This window comes from Saccoglossus kowalevskii, chromosome 11 (assembly GCF_978046115.1).
Source record: "Saccoglossus kowalevskii chromosome 11, keSacKowa6.1, whole genome shotgun sequence".
NCBI classification, from domain to species: domain Eukaryota; kingdom Metazoa; phylum Hemichordata; class Enteropneusta; family Harrimaniidae; genus Saccoglossus; species Saccoglossus kowalevskii.
In genome coordinates this window covers 29,178,281-29,187,434 of record NC_140651.1, presented here as the reverse complement: position 1 = coordinate 29,187,434, position 9,154 = coordinate 29,178,281, and the positions used below count along the sequence as shown (strand labels likewise).

The following is a 9,154-nucleotide window of genomic DNA, read 5'->3' as shown; positions in this document are numbered from 1 at the left end:
AAAGCATGTCCAAAATACAACATTTTCAAAAAACGATGGCTGCCAGCCGGCTATCTTTGAATCGAATCGCTAAACCACTGCATGTGCATATGTCCCACATAAAGTACTAGGCACATGCAAAGAATGAACAGAATCAATCTGATTAAATCTGATGTAGTGTACGGGCTTTAATTATTTTGACTATAAACTTATTTTAATTTTATTTTTTATTATATTTGTTATTAATGCCCTTTTATTTTATTATTTTACTTTGATTTTGAGATTTTTTTTAAAATTCCGTCCTACCTACATCTGATCCGACGCCTATGTAAGTCCCGTTCAAATCTCGCGTAAGTAACAGCCAATCACAGCCCCCCTTTTATACAGGCTGTCGGTTGCTTACTTTTCAGTGTATACGGGCAATCTTTCTGTACATTATATTTTGCCCACTTGAATAAACCATTAATAGAAAATTGCTAGTATATTTTTATTTGCAAAAGAAATTCCACAGCATTTTACAATTTTTCTCATTACATTGAATATTTGTTTCACTTCCAACAAATGTGTACACTTCCAGATACATCTTCGCCAGCCAAGGTTCGTTCATTCAGTCATCGCTTCAATTTTACATCATTGAGCATAATTATCTAGAATGGAAGCAAAAAAAATAAGTAAATCGTAATGATTAGAACACTGTAAACAGCTATAGTAAACAATGCAAACTGATTTTAAATTGTATAACGGTCACCGGCCCACGGCATCGACGCAGAAAATTGGAGCAAACAAATATTTCCTGATCAATTGCGATGTGTTCCAAATAAAAAAATATTTTATTCCAGTCCAAATCAGCTCAATTACTTTAATAATGAGTTATTGTATAATGTACAAAATGTTGATACAATTTGATGAATATTTACAGCTTCAATACCGTAGACGATTTTGGCCCGATCGTCAACAAAACATCACCCGTCTCCAGGGCAGGCGACTGGAAAAAGACACTGGTGTTCGGTCGAACCGGTGGAAACAAAATCAACACTCCCAGAATAATTATGCGGAATAACGATCTAAAGTCGAACCATTCGAGTCACAATATTAACATAAAAATGACTTTCGTTGCATTTGACAATGATAAACTTACCGAAAAGCCGTGTTATTCACGGTCGCTAACGTCGGTATAATTCGCCATTTTATTTGAGTGTGTTTGCCACCCGGTGACGTCATCATGTGCGCTATAGAAGGAGGTATGTGATTCGTTGACTAAAATCGTCGATAGTGGGTCTCGTTGAAATCTCGTTACATAGGCGTCGGATCAGATGTAGGTAGGGCGGAATTTAAAAAAATCACAAAATCAAAATCAAAGTAAAATAATGAGATAAAAGGGCATTAATAACATAAGTAATAAAAAATAAAATTAAAATAAGTTTATAGCCAAAATAATTAAAGCCCGTACACTACATCATATTTTAATCAGATTAGAACAGAATCGGTCCAAGGGATTCTGAGATATGACTCCGGACGGACGCACGGACGCACAGACGCACGGACGCACGGACGCACGGACGGAGACCGAATTATAAGTCCCCGTTTTCGGACTTCGTCCGAACGGGGACTAATAATGTAATTGACATGTGCTGCACACATCACATAGGAGTCAAACATGTAACAGAAATGTCACGTCACATTGACTGTAGCACTTTAAGGACAATAGAAAGTTGTGACCAAAATCTGCGTTGCATTAGTTTCTAATGTGTTGATTATTGTAAAATGTTCATGTGTAATGTGAGAAACAATTGTTTGTTTGTTCCTGTTCAGAAATAAAATTAAAAAAAAATTGAGTCCTTTATATAGTCATACACATTTTGCAGTACACCTCTATAAATAACAGTCTTAGAACAAGGATATCGTTAAGAGCCAGCCGCCGGTCATAGTGGCCTGCTACAAGCCCAAATCAGCCGTCTACTTTCTGCCCCCCCCCCCCCGGACCTTCAACACCAATTTCGCTACAGCGCTTCGAGAGCTGACAAGAGCCTTTTTATTTATTTATTTTGCCCTATTGTTACAGGATGATGGTCTGCTATTAAGCCATACACAATCAACTCCACCTGACAAACTGTAGGGATTTTATTTGATGGCTACAGTGATGCCGATTTGGACTTTGAGGGTTTTGAGTTTGACCAAGATGGCAATGAACGTACAAATAAAGATCTGAGAAGTTTTTTTCAAACAGCTGTGAATTTTTAGCTCTGCTGTTGACTTTGTCGAGCAGAGATTATCATATGAGTGATCGTCCGTCGACGTCCGTCGTCCATCGACGCCCGTCGTCCGTGTCAATGTTTTACTTTTTCGACTTCTTCAGTCCAATTGCTTTGATATTATATATATAGGTACTACACGTGGACCTCTCTCAGATTTGCTCATTTCGTGATGATATCTTCAATTCTCTAATTTTGGTGAATATTTTTGTAATTTTTAGTAAAAAGTGATATTTTTGACTACTTGTTAAAAACCTTAATTCTGATTGCTTTGCTATTATATATATATATTTCAACGTCTCAGATTTGTTCATTTTGTGATGATATCTTCAATTGACTAATTTTAATGATTATTTTGGACTTTTTTGGTAAAAAGTGATATTTTCGACTTCTTGGTATAAACCACAAGTCCGATTGCTTTGATACTATACATATTGTTCATTTTATAATGATATCTTCAATGTGCATTGCTAACAGCGGAGCTATCTCAGCCGACGGGCTGCTTGTTATAACTTTTACCGATACTGTGTAAATTTGTAAATTATTATTGATCTTGTAATTTATGCAGTTTAACCCCTGACATTTTAGTTCATTTTGAGTTCACGCGTATTGGGCTGTTTGTCATTTTTTGCAAATTTTCTCTTCTTTTGCAGGCAAACGCCCACTCCTATTTTTTGGCAATTTTCCATGTTCGGACCCTGGGCTCTTACCCGGATAAATACGGTACCAGCTTCCGAAAAGTTGAACACTATGATCCTGTCTAAGCAAGAATAACAAGCACGCAAATTCTCTATTATTATTTTCATATTTTTTGCGAATATTTTAGGAGTTGAAAAACTGTCGCGATCAAATTTTACTCTGTGAGACACACACGTACTATCCCTATTTCAGTCCATTTTCTCTGAAAAAAAAATCTTTTTCAACTGAAAATCCACGTTTCTCATCTGGCTTCAAATAGTTCTACTAGCTGCCCTCGTTTGTACCCACCCACCCACCCTTCACTTCGCTATCTTTAAAAAACTGTTTAAGATATGCTTCTTCCGGGTTGCATGTCTATTTATTTGACTTTTTATATTTTTGTCCTACCCTTGCCTGCTGCTAGGTAGGTTAACACATGCACAAATAGAATTACATCGCGTCTGACGGAATTCAGGAATTGAGAATTAAAGTGTGAAAAGTTGCATAATAGGTAAATACATGAATGGTATTTAATCTAGCAGAATATGGAATTTGTGTATGATAAGAAAGGCATATGCTGATTGAAATACAGTGCCCCCTTTCTAAGTCACAGGTATCAAGATCCAAGCAAAAACCTTGACTTATCGAGGGTCGCAACTTACCGAGGGGTATCATGAAGGGAGGGGTTATGCATTTCGCTTTGGCGAAATATGAAAGAGCAACCAATATTCTCCAAGCTTGTATTTTTTACAGATTTTATTTTTCATTTTTTTCGTCTGTTTTTTCCAGTTTTAAAAAATATGGGCTCGCGCTGCCTTCATCCCATGTCTATTTGAACTCTAATGTGTATATTTTAATGAATTTACAAAATGATTATTCCATATTGACATTACATGGTATTACCGAGAGATGGTTTACTTGGCATCGGACGAGGTTGATCCCTGAAGACTTTTTTTTTCGTATATCATGGCAATTTACAATGTTGCATGTGCTGGTCACTGTTTGCATGTTTAGGGGTTGTCCAGGAAGATAATAGAAAAATGTGCAAAATATTAGATTTCTGCACTTGCTTCGTCTATGTGTACTACAGGTAAAATATAGAGTTTTCTGTCATTTTCATTTTTCCTTATGAACACGATTATTATTAGTAAACCGATTTGTCTTTTCGGATAATGCTCGCTTGTACCTCACTCAAGTAATATTTCGATCGTAGTTCAATGACCTGGAATCTAGCGATTCCGAGTATCCCAGACGCCTCACGTTAAAGTGGACGCCATTCAGGTTTATCATATCATCAAATTACTACGTCACTTTTAAAGATTTGGACTATTTCTTTTTTATGTTAAATATTCTCTCTTTAGTTTAATTATCAGGGGATAGCGCGTACGCAGTCCCCCACTAACATAAATTATGCGCCCGAGTCACCCGCATTTGGGGTGATCGCAGGTGTCAGCCCAGCCGGAGTGCAATGGGAAGGCCTCTCCCTGAGGGAACCGCCTCTTTGATCACAGTTAACCCCTACGCCAGGTAAGTATGCTTGTTATCAGACGCGATCGACAGTACTATGAAATGAAGCACAACTCAGTCCCCGATGAGTCGTAATTAAAAGATATTTCTTTTGCAATGGTTGTTTTTTTGTGTTCGTTCATTCATTCATGCTTTAATATCTCTGGTATTTTATATAAAATAAATAACGGCAGAAGATAACTGGGTTTGATTTAAGAGAAACAACATATTTCATCTCAATAACTGTTTAATTTGCAGCCAATGCATTCTGGGAAAATTATATTATGCAAATATATTTGGTGACAGCGCCCTCATGGGTAGATCATTTTGTAATTCTAAAAAGTGATTTCCGTGCATATATGACCATGATCTCCAATCATCACCTCCAATGTAATTCGGACGATTGGAATATCATTCATCAAAGAACAAAATTATGCTGTATGTTACAAAACTACTAGCATATTCTACGGCATCGACCGATTCGCACGACTTCGCTAAAGTTGGCCTTCATGCCCGTTCTTGTCGACGGCTGAATAAATTAACCTTGGTAGGCGAAGATGATTCTACGAAGAACTGAACATTTTCTTGCATGGCTTGGCCAGCCACAATGAGGAGTGAGTGGGAAAAGTGAGGAAAAAATGTCGCTTCAATCATAACACAATCCGTACAATTTGTTTGTCGATGTGGAATACATAATGAAGAACCACCCACGCCTTGGAGATAATGGCTTAGAATAACCAAGGGCCAGTGGCTCGATCGAAGCAATTTAAAAGCCAGAAACTTCGATATCACTTGAAATATCTCATAGTTGTCATTAACTGAAATATCGCAGATCCCTGATACAGCACAGAACGTTGTAATACTTTTTAAGCTACAAGTTTGTTTCTGCTTCATTTTTTATTGGTGCATTTTTACTAGTATCGTACCCCTTTCATAGAAATGAACGATCACGCGATATAAGATTCCCAGAAATTCCTGACCTATTACATACAGTACTGGTGTAGTCGAACATTGAAGTGATGGACAGAAGAAGGAAAAAAATAACTACAACTGCTAATTGCCGCATTTGCAATCACGTGCCACTTGTTGCACTCCAACGTGACTGTCCGTCTTGCAAGTAGAAAATGTATTGTTTTGTTGTGTTTTTTTTTAAATTGAGAAGGAAATTACACTCTAACTTCAAGCCAAAGACATATGTCGTCATGGGAAAACAGACTTTGTCTGAAAGTCCAGTAGAAAATACTAGGAATACAGGAGTGAATCGAATTATAATATGTTGTCCACAGAGGTAGACATACAGTTTTAGATAGGCCTATGTTGACAATAGGCTCTTCGGGTCGTTAAAACTGTATGTCCACCTCTGTTGGGGTGAACATTTGTATTGTTATATCGAATATATCTTAAAACCGACATTGTGGTACTTAATCATGGAAATCCAGGTCTAGGTCATCCTCGTAGAGCTGGAAGCATGTATAAACACAAATATACAAGTTGAAAGAGTTCAAGAGCAGTGATTGAATTCTACTTCTATTTTAATTTGAAATTCATGGTTGTATTGATAAACCTAATTTTAGCAGCTTCGGCCTAACGAAGAATAGATTTTTACAAACACAACCGGCGCCATCCTGTGTGCAGCTACAGATGACTTTCTCGAAAGTCGAAGATACGACGTTTCGCATGCGCGCGCATGTCGTTTTGGGGTGTTTTGATAAATTCGAACACCACTGCGCGACGACTACCGCCCTTTACGTGTGTTCTAACGTTAATTTAAATGACGAGACATCGGAGAGGAGGACGAAGAGAAGAGGACGGAGTGACTCGCGTTATCTTGGAAAAGCCCAATCACTCACTGGGTAAAGGTTGTATTCTGTGACGTGTTATATTATTTATTGTGGCAAATGCACGTAATTTATACGAAAACGAACTTTGGGTATATATAAAGACGGTTACTAAAAGAACGGTTAGGAAACTCTATTGTTAGATATGCTAATTATCCATTGACTTCACTTGATGGTGATGGTGTGTAACCACTATGACATCATTGCTAGCGCCGTTCATTTTACATGTGTTCCTACTAAATTGAAGAAATAGGGCTAATTAAGCCGAAATATCGACGTGGAAGCAACACCTACTTCAGTCCGAATGCTGTGTGATACTCAATGTTCAAAAATGTTAGTACATATATTCGTTACTACGCAATTGTTTAGGTAATTTAATGTTGTGTTACAAATAACTAGTTTCAACCGTAACTTTAAACAATAACGCCTTTTTTGTTGAGGTTAGCGACGTTAGCCATTTTGGCTGGCTTTATCGTAACAGTTCGGGAAAATTCTTCTAGTAACCGTGACAGATAAAAGATACGTATTTGCAATATCCGAAAAGAACGCGTTTAAAACGCTCAAAGGTTGTTGCATCAGACTCATGATCGGTAGACCCAAGTTCAAATCCTACCTTAGGCTGAACATCAAAAGGGTCGACCCCTACTCTGGGAGAGTGTGCCACGGACTCAATGGGAAGGCTAATTCCACTGGCCGAGATTCATTCACTTATGAATGCGACTTTGGGGGAACCTTGGTTAAGGTCCTCATGTGCTTGTGTTTGACCGGGCCTGGTTGACGCCAGGATAGCGCATTACAAATTGCCATTTGACAGAGAGATGACCACTGACACACAGCCCTGTCATGTATGTCCCAAACATGATTATGACTTCTATGGAAAAATGCACTAGGTGTCGTCACTAGCACTTGCAATTTGCACATACAAAAAAAAAGTCAGGAGAGACAACAGTGACACTGTCGCCTGGCACCAAAAAATATTTAAACTCGATTATCATCGAAGCGATTAGTCCTGGATAATTGTGGCTGTATGTTCTATCAATCAGTAGATGACTATACAGGCTGCAACATTTGTTGGAAACTAAAGTTGATCCGTGTATTATGCTTGCATATTGACAGAATAATGTCAATATGTTGCAATATGTTGCAGCTAGTTGATAGCACTCAACATGATATTGCACGAGACCGGCATCTGAGGTGAAGATATTTGATCATATGTACGGACCCATAAGTATACCAAATCGGAAAAATATTACCGATATTTATACCTATCTTGACCAGAAATAAGACCAATACTTATACCTAAAATAAAAAAAAAACGAAACATTTCAGGGGCACGTCCCCATTAGGCAAGTTCTATGTATTGTACCCCGGATTGAAAACATACTAAAAAACACGCATTTTCACATAGGCGTGTTTCGTTTTTAAATTGACATGAGAATATTACTCAAAATTGCGTTGAGAGCATTAACCATATAAGTGTTCCTTTAAGGGTAAGCCGGGGTATTTGAAACCGAAATTGTCATCTAAGCGTTAGGCCGTCGCTTATTGGCTGCTGAGCTGGAATGCCAATTTTTAGTTTTAAATACCCCAGGAAAGTGTTCTAGTAATTAGGTGTTCGTATGCAAGGGATTTTTCCACACAAAAACGACGAATTAGGCCGAATTTTGTTATCGGTTGGCTTAATATGACCCCAACGGACCATATTTTTGTGAAAGATTGGTATGTTTGTGCTGATTTGTAGGAATCTGAAAAACGCGTTTCACAACTTGTCTCTTATTTAGTTTTATGCGTCATTCAAGATGGCGGCCCCCATATAGTAAATATCGTATTTATGTTATTATTACGTGTGCACCAGCTGACTGTGGACTACACTATAGGGATGGTACCAAAATAGTGGCACATATAATATAGTTGTTGGGAACTGCTATACTACACTATAGGAATGGTACCAAAATAGTGGCAAATATAATTTAGTTGTCGGGAACTGCTTTACTTCACTATAGGAATGGTACCAAAATAGTGGCAAATGTAATTTAGTTGTCGGGAACTGCTTTACTTCACTATAGGAATGGTACCAAAATAGTGGCAAATGTAATTTAGTTGTCGGGAACTGCTTTACTTCACTATAGGAATGGTACTAAAATAGTGGCAAATATAATTTAGTTGTCGGGAACTGCTTTACTTCACTATAGGAATGGTACCAAAATAGTGGCACATATAATATAGTTATCGGGAACTGCTTTACTTCACTATAGGAATGGTACCAAAATAGTGGCAAATGTAATATAGTTGTCGGGAACTGCTTTACTTCACTATAGGAATGGTACCAAAATAGTAGCACATATAATTTAGTTGTCGGGAACTGCTTTACTTCACCATAGGAATGGTACCAAAATAGTGGCAAATATAATTTAGTTGTCGGGAACTGCTATACTTCACTAAAGGAATTTTACCAAATTAGTAGCACATATAATTTAGTTGTCGGGAACTGTTATACTACACTGTAGAGATGGTACCAAAATAGTGGCACATATAATTTAGTTGTCAGGAACTGCTATACTTCACTATGGAATTGGTTACCAAATGGTATTATTCTGTTGTCGGGATCTGGTATTATAAGTCGATATTGGATTGGTACAAAAATAGTGGCATGTATTATTTATTCTGTTGTCGGTATCTGTTATTATTCGATATAGGATTTGTACAAAAATAGTGGCATGTAATATTCTGTTGTCAGGATCTGTTATCATTCGATATTGGATTAGTACAAAAATAGTGGCATGTAATATTCTGTTGTCGCGATCTGTTATTATTCGATATAGGATTGGTACAAAAATAGTGACATGTAATATTCTGTTGTCGGGATCTGTTATTTTTCGATATTGGATTGGTACAAAAATA

The 9,154-nt window shown here is 37.4% G+C and overlaps 1 long non-coding RNA gene and 1 other non-coding gene across 2 annotated transcripts; both read right to left on the bottom strand.

The window, feature by feature from the left end:
* Window positions 1-441: 441 nt before the first annotated feature.
* LOC146736616 (uncharacterized) lies at window positions 442-1,309 on the bottom strand. The gene is made up of 2 exons (XR_014930966.1): window positions 1,118-1,309; window positions 442-626 (listed from the first exon to the last, which is right to left on the bottom strand). It is a non-coding gene; the product is annotated as an uncharacterized LOC146736616 (long non-coding RNA).
* Window positions 1,310-4,279: 2,970 nt separating this feature from the next.
* LOC144350873 (U1 spliceosomal RNA) lies at window positions 4,280-4,444 on the bottom strand. The gene has a single exon (XR_013420370.1). It is a non-coding gene; the product is annotated as a U1 spliceosomal RNA (small nuclear RNA).
* Between the last annotated feature and the right edge of the window lie 4,710 nt (window positions 4,445-9,154).